General features: G+C 39.4%; 1 pseudogene; it reads right to left on the reverse strand.

Annotated features, from left to right (window-relative positions):
• Positions 1 to 14,134, reverse strand: part of LOC124554990 — a 114,025-nt pseudogene that overhangs the window by 48,161 nt on the left and 51,730 nt on the right.

Consider the following 14,134-nt stretch of genomic DNA (forward strand, 5'->3'; position numbering starts at 1 on the left):
ATTAAAGAGCAGCGATGAAGATTCTGATGAATAGTAAAGTATGAGTTAAGAAATAAGATGCTACTGAGATCATAAATTTTTCTTGTGTTGATGAATCTGTTAACAAACATATTCAAAAATGCACTGAAACATTGGCACATGTAGTGTTGGGAGGTGATAAACTGTCATTACTGTTAGAGGAGCTACGTATTTCTTGCTGTTCTACTCCTACATGACACTGTATCTGAAGGTATAGAATGAATCTTCACTGGCTAGAGAAATGGGTAACACAATTTTACAAGTCTCTGCTGTCATGTAATCTCTTCAGGGAAATCATGACTGTACTACGATTCGGTTTGTGGTTGACAAGGTCAGAGTCATTAAGAAATGCAAGGCAGCTACCATATCAGTCCTAGAAGAAAGAGACGTAGCAAACTGTCAAAGCATGTACATCCCTGGTCCTTATGTTTGTGGTGATGTACTAACCAAGTAATACTGAAGTGTGATCCAAGTCGCACAAATATGGCTTTAATAATAACCTCCGAACAATATGCCTCTAAGGACTCAACAAGACACAGAACGCTGATGTGCACATTACAAACTAGAATCACACAGAGAGTCAGTCAGCACTGTTCCACACTTACATATGTGCAAGTCGCCAGCAGATGGCATGGCAGGGACCGCACGGCACGCTTGGCTCCCAGAGACGGCCTCCAGCAGCCAGCCTGCAATGATCAGTCGGTGACCAATTTAAAGACGCAAGTACGGCAACACCACTCTCGGTGCACTCACACAGACACGTACTAGTAGCACGATACAGCAGTGATGAGCAGTAGTACCCCTCCTGTCTTGCGCGCCTTTTATCTGGCCCTACAATTTACTTTCCTAGACCCACACAAATGCCTGATCCTCCTAATTCAATTTGCTCTGCAGACTATTTAAAATTCATAAAGAAAAAGGAGCCACAATTGCACTTTGTGTGCCAGTTACTTTCCAATACATTGGCACCAGCTGATCTTATTTAAGAATACTCAACTTTCGTAGCCATACTTACAGCACATCCTTTGCTTCCTGGTCTAAATCCAAGTTAACTCCCAGCCCCCTGCCCCCCCCCCCCCACACACACACACGCCCCTCCCCCCCCCCTCTGCCCCCCCCCTCGCAATCAGCTAGTTGTGTGCTGTTATCTCACGTCACACCCTAGTCTATGAGTACCCAGCTGTCTGTCACCTGACCCCTCTACCTGCACCCCTAGCTAGCCCACAGATGGCTCCCCACTCTCCCACGAGCCACTAAATGCTTCCCTCCAAACCCCTCCCATCTCTCTCCATCCCTCACATTGCCTCAACCCACCCCATCCTACCCCACTCTAAAGCCCCACCTCACTCCAGAACACTCACCGTGGGCCAGTAAAGAGCTGGCAGTTGAGCGACCACAAAATAAGGAGACGTGCATGCGCATGTGAGTGTGTGTGTGTGAGTGTGTGTGTGTGTGTGTGTGTGTGTGTGTGAAAGTGTGCTCGTGCTCATGTTTTCCCTACAGCTAGAAAAAGAAAGTGCATTCTGGAAGCTCGCCAAGCAACGTACCTTTTAGTTTGGAAGGTAGAAGACGAGGTACTGGTGGAAGTAAAGCTGTGAGTACGGGTTGTGAGTCGTGCATGGATAGCTCAGATGGTAGAGCACTTGCGCATGAAAGGCAAAGGTCCCAAGTTCGACTCTTGGTCCGGCACACAGTTTTAATCTGCCAGGAAATTTTCATATCAGTGCACACTCCACCGCACAGTGAAAATCTCATTCTACATACCTTTTGTTCATGTGCCTATCGATGAGACAGTGCTTCTGCCTTTTGGTGAGCCATCTCCTTTATTCCTAAATAATTCGTAATTTTCAACAGAAACTTTCCTTACGTTATTATTGTATCCTACATTACAATATGCAATTTCCACAATATGTGGTCCTCTGTGAATATAATGGGGGTAACAACTGTAGGAGACCAAAAACTGACTGCAGTAAGCAAGTTCTAGTTATTGTACGCTGCAGTAGTTATGCAGAGGTGAAGAGGGTCACACAGGATGGGCTAGCATGGTCAACTCCATGAAACCAATCTTCAGATGGAAGATCACAACAATAAAAACATTTGATTCAGCATACACCAGACTCCAAACAGCGTACACAACCTGTATGCTCAGAAACACAGAAAATCATATTGGTTCCATCAGCAGGAAACTTCAGCCCGTAATTGTTATGGAACACTGTGGCGATTTTGTTCATTAATAAAACCCAAAACTGGGGAGTAATAAGAGAGGATTGTTGTAACTTCTTATCAACCTGGTTACCAAAATACATATTAAGAACACTGGTAAAGTGTTATTTTAAAGGGGTCACTCCAAAGCGCCACGAAAGTATTTGAGCAATGTATAAAATTAGAGAATCAGTGCACAATATTGAAAGCTTATCTACATAATCTATATCTGCATGACTAGTCTGTAATTCACAATTAAATGCTGGCAGAGGGTTCAGAGAACCACCCTCAACCTCTTTATCTACCATTCCACTCCCCTACAGCATTTGAGGAAAAACAAACACTTCAATATTTCCGTACAAGCTCTGATTTCTCTATTTTCTTACAATGATCATTTCTCCCTATGTAAGAGGGCTCTAACAAAATATTTTCACATTCGGAGGAGAAAGTTGATGATTGAAATTTTAAGAACCTGCTCCAGCAAATTGCTTTTGCTTTAATGACTGCTACCCCAATTCACATGTGATATCTGTGGCATGCACTTTCCTGTTTGCCAATAATACAAAATGAGCTGCCCTTCTTTGAACTTTTAAATGATGTCCTCTGTCAGTCCTATCTGGTAAGGATCCCACACCATGCAGAATACTCCAAAAGAGGACAGACAAGTATAGTTGTAGATAGTCTCTTTAGTAATCCTAATCTTCTAAATGTTTTACTATTAAATCACAGTCTTTTGTTTGCTTTCCCACCGCATTATCTATGTGAGCATTCCAATTTAAGTTATTTGTAAATGTAATTCCTAAGTATTCAGTAGACTTCACAGCCTTTAGATCTGCGTGAATTATCACGTAACCAAAATTTAGTAGATGCCTTTTACTACTCATGCGGATGACATAACAATTTTTATTATTTAAGGTCAGTTACCACTTTTTGCATCATATGGATACGTAGCCTAAATCATTTTGCAGTTCATTTTGATCATCTGATCACTTTACAAGACAGTAAATGATTTGCAAGACTGTAAATGATAGCATCATCTAAGAGGACTGCTCAGATTCTCTCTTAAATTGTTAATGTAGATCGGCAACAGCAGGTGGTCTATAACACTTCCTTGAGGAATTTCAGATATCACTTCTGTTTTACTTGATGATTTTCCATCAATTACTATGAACTGTGACCTTTCTGACAGGAAACCACACATCCAGTTGCACAACTGAGACAATACGCCATAGGCACACAATATGATTAGAAAATGCTTGTGAGGAACTGTTTCAAAAAGTCTTCTGGAAATCTACAAATATGGAATAAATTTGAGATCCCCAGACGACAGCACTTATTACTTTGTGTGACTAAAGAGCTAGCTGTGTTTTAAAAGGTCGATATTTCTGAATCTATCTTGGCTATTTATCAATGAATCATTATCTTTGAGATAATTCATAATATTCAAACACAATATATGTTCCAAAATCCTAATGCAAATCAACATTAGTGATATGAGTCTGTTATTTAATAGATTACTCCTCTTTTCTTTCTTGAGCATTGGTGTGACCTGTGCAACTTTTCAGTCTCTAGGTATGGATCTTTATCAAATGAGCAGCTATATATGATTTCTAAAGGAGCTATTGTATCAGCATTCTCTGAAAGAAACATAACCGCTTTATTACACTGAGGAGAGCTACTACTAAGTTACTCACAGTTGCAGTTGTTCTTGATTTGAATACTGCAATATTTACTTTGTTGTCTTTGGTGAAGAAATTTCAGAAATCCGTGTTTAGTAACCCTGCTTTAGTAGCACTGTCATCAGTAACATTACCACAGCTATTGAGCAGTGAAGGTATTGGTTGTGTCTTGCCATTGGTGTACTACACATGCAACCAGAACCTCTTTGGATTTTCTTCCAGATTTCAAAATGAAGTTTCACTATGGGAACTATTAAACACATCTTGCACTGAAACCCACCCTAAGTTTCGAGCTTCAGTAAAACATCGCTAATCTTGGAGATTTTGCATTCTTTTAAATTTTGACATGCTTTTTTTCATTGCTTCTGCAGCTGAGTTTTGACATATTTTGTGCACCACCCTTTTAATTTATTTGGTATCCTTTCAATTGCACAAACAGAATGTGCAAAGTAAGTGGAAATTACTCGTCTCTTCCCTGATTACAGTGCAATAGAAGATACTACAAGATGTTGACAGATTGCCATATCTCGGTAGCTTTATATGTAATAATGAGGTCACAGATGCAGAAATCACCAGCAGAACTGGAAAATCAGTCCATATGGTAATTAGGTCTGTAATATGTCAACAAAGCTTTGACTGTACTCCTTTATCATTTATATGTGTGAGACTTGGAAAATATCAGTAAAATCAGCACACAGTCTCCATATTTTTCACCAACAATGCTAGAGATGAATTCTGAAGATGTTAACCCAACCAAGTTACAAACGATGAAGTGCTGAGAATACGAGGTCTACACAGCCTGCACGTAATTATTGTTGAAAGAAGACTGAAGATTGCAGGTTATGTTCTACGCATGGAAGGTGGAAGAATCCCAAAATCAACACTGTTGTTGAAATCAATGGACAGATACAGATGTACAGGAAGACCTTTTAACACCTGGAACTTTTGCAATGAATCTTCAATGCATGGACACAAACTTGGAGGAAGGTGAGAACTTGGCAGCTGATCGAGTGAACTCTGTGAAACCAGTTCCTTGTATGGTACACAGCAAATCTGAGTAAGTTAGTAAGTAAGTAAGTAAGTAAGTACAACTGGGGATTTTGCAAAACTGCTGGATGATCGATATTATTGTCTAGATTTGTCACTGTTGGACTTCTACCTTTTCCTTGATGTGTATTCTTCAAATTGTGAGTTTTATGAGAAAGCTGATAGGTACTTACCAATCAACCTTCCCTCACATGAACTGACATTGTCTCTTTATAAATTCTACTGTGCTAACAATTATCTACTGAGAATCCTCAACTAGGTCTCCGCAGCTCAAATGAGCCAGTTTCTTTTAAATTTCTGTCTTTGGCTATAATTGTCTTCCAAGTACGGTGACACAACATCCTGTCATGAAACTTTTGCCTTTACACTTGTTTTTTTTTTTTCTGGACACTGCCTTTTTCTGCACTGTGCACTAAATACACTATGTGAGTAACGCCCAATCTCCAACAACCAATCGTGAACTGTAATCAGTTGTGAACTCTACCAGGGCACATTACAAACAATTAACATTTGCGTTTTAGTGTTCTAAGCTGTGAAGTCATCAGCGGACAAATAATTTAGTACCTATTCCTGGACAGCCGGAGTGGCCGTGTGGTTCTAGGCGCTACAGTCTGGAACTGAGTGACCGCTACGTTCGCAGGTTCGAATCCTGCCTCGGGCATGGATGTGTGTGATGTCCTTAGGTTAGTTAGGTTTAATTAGTTCTAAGTTCTAGGTGACTGATGACCTCAGAAGTTAAGTCGCATAGTGCTCAGAGCCATTTCAACCTATTTCTGACATGCTGTTGTTTGGAACAACAACTGACATGATCCAAAATATTACTTTTTTTTATTATAGCTTCACTTTTATTTTGTCTAATGATTACTAATTTCAGTATCAAATTCCATCATCAAGCCACTATATGATTGGAAAGCAAAGTGTATCGTTAAAATATTGTTTATTAAACAGATTACCATTATATCATCATTCCTTAAAGTAATGTCCAAAGTGGAAGGACAGATGATTGATTTTGAGTATATACAAAAGTCAGAGTACTGAACCGGATATGAAAGAAGGAAAACCAGAAGGGCAGTGAGAGACGGGTGCCTTCTATCACCTTACTTCCTTAATATTTTCATCAAGGAAGTAATAACAACAACAAAGAAAAGATGACAAGAATCAAAAGGTAATTTCTGGAATACTCCAAGGAAATGTGATAGGACCATTACATTTACAATGAATATAAATGATCCAGTAGAAAGTGTCAGAGGCTCCTTAATATTGTTCACAGGTTCTCACTTGTCCATCAGAAAGTAGCAACAACAGAAGGCCGTATCAATTTGCACAATGACCTGCAGAGGATTGGTGAATGATGCAGGCTCTGGCAGTTGACCCTGCACATAAATAAATGTAACATATCACTCACACACACACACACACACACACACACACACACACACACACACACACACACACACACAGGAAAAGAAATCCAATACTGTACAACTACACTATTAATGACAAATTGCTGGAAACAGAATCTACCATAAAATATCTAGAAGTAACTATCCAGAGCAACCTTAAAGTGGAATGACCACATACAACTGCAATAGAAAAGCAGATGCCAGACTAACATCCACAGGAAGAATCTTAAGTGAATGTAAATTACCCCTGTGTCCTTACCCAGTAGGACTGACAGAAGAGAGAAAGAAGATCCAACGAAGTGCGGAGTGTTTTGTCGCAGGATCATTTAGTCACTGTGAGATCATTACAGAGATGCTCAGCAACTCCAGTGGTAGATGCCATAAGAGAGCAGTTGTGCATCATGGAAAGATTTACTACCCAAATTTCGAGAGAGTAGTTTCTGAGAAGAGTCTGACAACATAATAGTTTCTCTCATATACAATTCACGAAATGATCACGTGAAGAAAATTTGAGAAGTTAGAGATAATACAGAAGTGTACTGACAGTCACTCTTCTCAGGCACTGTTCACAAGTGGAACAAGGCAGAGGGGATCAGTTGGTGGCATGAGACGTACCCCCTGCCACACACAGTTAGGTGGTTTTTGGAGCATGATGTCGATATGGAAACTTAATTGCATGCATATACAATGCAGATTGATGACATCACAATAGTAAATCAAAGTAGGAACTAAATAAAATGTTTCAGGCCTTAAATCTAGAAATGGTAAAACTAAAGCTAAAAATGAATACAAAGAAGACAAAAGTTATGGCTACAGACAAGAAAGGAGGTGGAGGTAGGACTGACACAAGAACAGGCAATGAGCAACTCAAGAAAGCAACTGAAATTCAATATCTCAGTAGCTTTTTGAAAGAAAACAATCAATATTTCAAGACATTCAAGAAAAGAATAGCACAGGTGAAGAATTCCTTCCAAAATAAGAAGAAGCTGCAACTGAATAAACATATCAGCTTCCACATTAACAAAATATTTGTAAAGACCTTTGTGTGGAGTGTTCTGACACACAGATGCAAAATCTGTACATTAGAAAAGCCAAAGGAAGCTCGCCTCAAACCTGCTGAAATGTGGTTCTGGAGGAGAAGTACAAGAACTAGCTGCATTGACAGAAAAATTAAAGGAAATAGGAGAGAAGAAAAAACCACTGAAAGTTATAGGCCAGGGCAAAGCAAAATACACTGGACACTTAACTGGAGACGATAATCTTTTAAAAAACATTTCTGAAGGCAAGATCGTAGGTAAGAAAACAAGGGGATGACTGAGAACATCCTACTTAAACAATGTGATCAATGAATGGGATTTTCTTCACACATGGAGATGAAGACAACTGCTGAAGAGAGGAAGCTGTGGCTGCAGAGACAAGGTTTAACCTTTTGGAAGAGTAAGGACAAACAAATACGAAAAAAGTGAGTCTACATGGTAGCTACATACGGAATAAATGACAACTTCTTGTGTGCAGTCATCAAGTCACTTACCCCAGTAGGTGTCTTATCTACTAAAAGTAAAGGTCACTGTTGTGCTTTCAATAGATGTGAACTGCACCCTGAAAATGGTATGTCTAGTTTGTAGTTGTACAGAAGCTTTTTATTTTGCAAAATGGTTCAAATGGCTCTAAGCACTATGGGACTTAACATCTGAGGTCATCAGTCCCCCAAATTTAGAACTACTTAAACCTAACTAACCTAAGGACATCCCTGCCTGAGGCAGGATTCGAACCTGCGACCGTAGCAGCAGCACGGTTCCGGACTGAAGTGCCTAGAACCGCTTGGCCACAGTGGTCAGCTTTTATATTGCAAAGAAATTTTTGATAATAAGATGAACTGATGCTGGTACTTGCTACTGAAACCAGTAGTACTTAGATACAACAAAAGTGTGACTATAGAATTAAGAATAATTTTTCCAAACAATCGAGTATTTTTTTCAAAATGGCACCACAATAGAGGATACTTATTTTAAACTAAAGACACAAAAGAAAAAAAGAGAAACTGTAAAGATCTTGAGTGTCATAATGCTCTCTTGGGAGGAAAATATAAGATACCAATTACAAATTATTTGTTTCAGTTCCTTTAGAATAATTTCCTGTTTCACAGGTGCCTTGAAGAAAATAAAGATCTCAAAAGTGTCTTAATGACAACCGATGGCCTCATGTTGACAATAATTGGTAAACTTGCAAGCCATACTTTTTTATGTTGTATAAACTACGAAACTGTTAGCATCGTCAGCTAAAATTTACTTCTTCTGTCTTAATATACCTTCCTTCACTTACAGCTGCAGTGTGGAGACAGCGGTGAGGGTGGGAGCGGGGATGGGGGTGAGGGTGAGGGCGTACTGCTTTAAAATGGTGATTCTTGTATTGATATTCTTAACAACAGATTTATATCTTTTGTTTATGAAAGTCTGCATGCGATGACAGCTGCACTAGTAATACCTTCACAGGTTCGTATTCAAGTTGCAAGGCTAGATCTATGCCATGACACGCTCCCAGCCTTTCCTCCTCATGATCTGGTTGTAGCGTTGGGACTGCAGGGTGTCTAAGCTGATGTTCAGACCGTCAAGCCCTGCCCTCTGCAAGGCAACCAGCTGTCTTGTCAACATGAGGCCATCGGGTGTCATTAAGACACTTTCGAGATCTTTTATTTTCTTCAAGGCACCTGTGAAACAGCAAATTATTCTAAAGAAACTGAAACAAATAATTTGTAACATTGTTGCTGCATATGAAACAAAACTCAAGTTGATAAATTGAAAATACAAATTCCTTAAAAGTTAACTGTACATTTGCCCTAATACAAAGAGATAAGAAGGGTTAATAAACTGAATTGGAGAATGCAAGTTAAGATAGCAATGAAAAAATAATTAGAGGCATAAGATCACCTACTGCAACAGGGAAATGGGAATCAATATGAACCATTACCCAGCTACTGTCAACTGATTCCATGTCTCCATGCACACTGTATAAACCACTGTGGGTTTGTCCGACAAAGTACATTGTTGTACCACACATTATGGTTTATCCTCATTCAATGCTCATGTGGAGTGTGGGAAGAATGATTCTTTAAATGGTTCTGTGCATGCTGTAATTAATCTTGCCTTCATGGTCCCTATAGGAGTGATACATATGTAGTTATTGTATAATCCCTAAATACCTCGCTTAATACAGGTTCCTGAAATTTCATAAGTTGGGTTTTGTCATATATTTGGCGTCTATCTTCACTTGTCTGGCATTTCCAATTTTTAGTAGCTTCTTGATGCTCTCCCATGCATCAAATAAATCTATGATCAATCATGCTACACTATTTTGTATACATTCAATGTCTGCCATTAGCCTTATTTGTTATGGGTCGTACTTAAGCAATATTCTAGAATGGGCCACACAAGTATTTTGTAAGCAATGTCCTCTATAGACTGATTGCATTTTCCAGTATCTTACCAATGAATTGAAGTCTGCATTCTGCTTTGCCTACAAGTGAGTCTATGTCACCATTTCATTTCATCCAGATATTTGTATGAGTTGACCAATTAAAACTGTGATTATTTGATAATGTAGTCATACAATACTGTCTTTTATTTGTTTTGTGATGTGCTCCAATGTACATTTCTGAAAACTTAAACTCAGTTGCCTATCTTTGGAGCAATTTGAAATGTTATGATCTGACTCAAATTTGTGCAGATTTTTTTCAGGCAATAATTCATTATAGACAACTCTATCATCCAGGAAACGTATGACGTTCCTTATAATATCATCTTCCAGAACATTAAGGTACAACATTAATGTAATAGTATAAATTACTATAACTGTATAAATAAGTTTATAAGTGTGTAAAATACATTGAACTATTTGTTACAACAAAACATTGTACTGGTATACTCAGCAAGATGTTAAATCAGCAGATAGCTACATTTTATGTTCAACATTTTGTGTACAGCATATATGCTGGAAAGGATTTATACCCAAATTAAATAAATCTGAAGAAATGGTAGTGTGTCTCTGGAAAAATAATCCATAAAAACTCGTACAGTCCAATTTGCTATTATGTCACTGTTGCTGAAATATAATACAAAGTAACTGAATTCGATGAACATTCTCAGAGTGCAATATGCCTCAGAGTGAAATGCACAGTAATGTCAACATTATTTTTCAAGGCTATGTTTGTGAAAATGGATGAAAGCAAACCACACATTTTGTTCTCAATCTGCGGAAGCATTATGCACTGTGAAACACTGTACTGCTGTTCTACATAAAAGCTGTCTCATTGTCAACATCTTTCCCCTGCTGGCTGTTCTACACTTCTCATCACTGATTCAACACATTGTAAGATATTTTATGCTGTATGACACCACAGTCCAGTCTGGTTAGGACAGCATAAAAATAATATATGAATTTCAGTATTGAAACTGGAACAGCAGAACAGCTCTCATCACACTGGATATTAAATCGAGGTTGGATTACAGCCGTGGGTACATCATTTCATGCTACTCAACTGTATGTCATATGTCAGAGTTCTTCAACTGTAGTAGCTGGTGACTGGTGGCTGGCGACTGGTGGCATACCCATCTCTTGGCATCCTGTGAACAGACGTTCTCCACAGGTGACAGATTTGAAGGAAATGCTGGATACGGCAACAGTGGAACACTCTCTGTATCGAGGTAGCTCAGTACAGATCAGGTGATGTAAAGTCTTGCATTATCCTGTTAAAAGATAACATCACGGAGCCCTTGAAAATAGGGTACAGCGATAGGCCTTAACAAAACACAAATGCAATGGCTGCTGTCCAAATTACTGGCTATGTGAACCAGAGGTTGTGACATGTATCCAGTTGCACCCCAAACCATCACATCACATGCTGGACCTGCATGTGAATGACAGGTACAATCTGGCCAGGTCTGTTGGCATCAGAGCCTCCACACACAAGTACATCAATTGTGACGATGTTGCAGAACCGAGACTCATCTGATACAATGACACAGTGCCATTCCTGTGTCTGGCATTGTTGTCAGTTGCACCGCTGTCAGTTCAACTCTCTCTAGAGCTGCATTAATGGCTTGACAGTCTGTGCTGCTCCAGATGCCATCACATTGTATGTGTGGATACTTGTCTCACTGTATACAAGCCCACTTCCTGACTAAATGTACACAACTTCACTGCAGGATCATGTACGCATGAGCGAACACTTGTCTGCCCTCTCAGGTGCTAGTTGGATGGCACTACGGAGGCCCTGCAAGGCATTTAGCATGGCCCTCCTGAACCTACCAATTCTATGTTCACACAAAATGAGATTCTGAGCAATGCAAGCAGCAATATAGTGAAACAATAAACCAGAGTCTCACCAGACCATGAGCCTGCCACTGCCAAATCTGGAATGCTGATAAACATTTCTCCTTCTTCCATTATGCTTAACACGGTCTTTGTGTACACAACCAACACTGAAATAGAATTTCTGAATGAGAAACCTGCTTTCTTGCATACAGAATATGCATGGGAGTGCTGAAAAGTAATGCCTCTGAATTTTTTATTCTGTTCTCAATATCGGTCGAGGTATGACACGTCACGCATATTACTTGGTCAACTTTCCCACTTCACTGACTCGTGGCACACCTCCCTCCCACTAACAGATGGAGTCGCAATAGGCAGCCCACTCTGACCAGAGATTGTGAATATGTTTACGGTGCACTTCAAGGAAGAGGCCCTGATGTCATCCAAATGGAAATCCATCTTCTTCTTCTTCTTCTGTTATGTGGATAACACACTTGTCATCTGGCCTCATGGAAGAGACAAACTTCTTGACTTCTTTGTACATCTGAACTCCACACGCCACAAAATCAAATTCACTATGGAGACCAAAGAAGAAGGAAGACTACCATTCCTGGACATCATAGTCAGGAGAATAACGGACAGCACCCTGTGCCACAGTGTGTATCTGACTCTATAAAACACATAAACTCAGTTCTCCCTATGGCACTGTGAATAATTTCAATAACAAAAAGTGAGATGAATGTTGCAGCGTACATTTAATTTCCACTTTGGCTTTGCATTCAAGATCAGTCTTACCTGAGAGTGCAACATTACATCTTTGTTTAATTTAATTATATGTTCATTAGATTTTGGTTATAAGGCACGTTTTGCTTCCTAATGTTTCATCTCCAAATGCTGGAAACAATCCATGGAGGAAGAGGAGTATGTAAGACATTGGTGGACCAGGTTGGAAGTATCTGTGAATTTCAATACTCTGTAGAAGAGCTCAATCATTTGAAAATAACTTTCAGACCTTGTGGCTATTCTAACAGATATACATAGGGCACTACATTCTAAAATATTTGCATCTTTCAGTGACAAAACAAGCAACAAGATTAAAAGTTCTCTTGCCACTTGTAAAAACAGTCGCAGATCGCGACCTCCGTGTGCTATAAAGAGAAGGTATTGATGCAGTGCTTAAACCAAACAGAAGACCACAACTGCAGCCATACTCAAGCAAATTGCTATGCAGTAGTTTCAGTGAATTTGACAATGATGTGGCTGCTTTCATTGTGGCCCAGTCATATTGTGGGGTACGGAATGCCAGTGACAGGGCTGGAATTGTAGGTGACAGATGGGTTTTTGGCAAAGCCTTGTATCAATACCTCCTTAATTATTGAGCTGAAAAACTGTAAAAAACATCATACAGTAAAATCACACAAAAAAAATTCCTATTTCTGCAGGTATTGTGCCTTCTGTTTCTTTTTCATTACAAAAACATATTGATTCAAGTTTATAAAGTCACAACTATGTCACTGTGATTTGTGTAACACACATTCTGGAACATGTTCCAGGAATGTCATGAAACAGACAGCTTTAAATACTTACTCTAGCTCATCTTTCAAGACTTGCATGCCAACAACAACACCATCTATCCAATCTGTTTTTATTTCACTTTCATGTAAAGCTTTCTCCACAAGGGATATCATCTGCCATGTAGGCAGTGCAAGAGGAAATTCCACACTCACATTTGGGTAACCAAGTGGATTCTGTGTCTTGTCAGAACCAAGTACAATCAACCCAATTTCATCTTTACCACTGGTAAATATCTGGAAACATATTAAATGGTAAAAATAAGTTTTGTTTATAACAAGTTGTAAACCAATAAAAACATCACACACAGGTACTCTTTATAAAATCATTTAATTCGATAGATAAAAAATCTACTCACCAAGCAATGGCAGAACACACACATAAAAGACTGTTGTGATAGGCAAGCGTTTGGAGCCAGTGACTCCTTCTTCAGGCTGAAGGGTTGCAGGGGAAGCAAGAAGGGTGAAGGAAAAGGACTGGAGAGGTCTAAAAAAAGGGGTAGATTTTGGTAAAGTTACCCAGAAACATGGGTCATGGGTGACTTACCGTACAGGATGAGAAGGAGAGACTAATTGTTGGGGAGTGCATCGGGCAAGATTCGGAAACCTGAGAGCTTAAAGGTGGAAGACAGGGTAATATGCAAGACAGAGATTACTACTAAAACTGTACATGAGTTAATAAGAGTGAGAAGCTAAGTGTATTGTATGCAACAGCTGTGGGAGGGGGCAGTGAAAACAGACGGGAAAGACAATGAAAGATGTAGAAAGCTAAAACGGAGTGAAGCAAAGAGTAATTACAGTGAAGAATAGCTGAGACAGGAGAAATTAACGTAAATTAAGGCGAGGTGGGTGGTGAGAACCAAGGACATGTTTTAGTGCTAGTTCCCACCTGCGGAGTTCTGAGAAA

This window comes from Schistocerca americana, chromosome X (genome assembly GCF_021461395.2).
Source record: "Schistocerca americana isolate TAMUIC-IGC-003095 chromosome X, iqSchAmer2.1, whole genome shotgun sequence".
NCBI classification, from domain to species: Eukaryota; Metazoa; Arthropoda; class Insecta; order Orthoptera; family Acrididae; genus Schistocerca; species Schistocerca americana.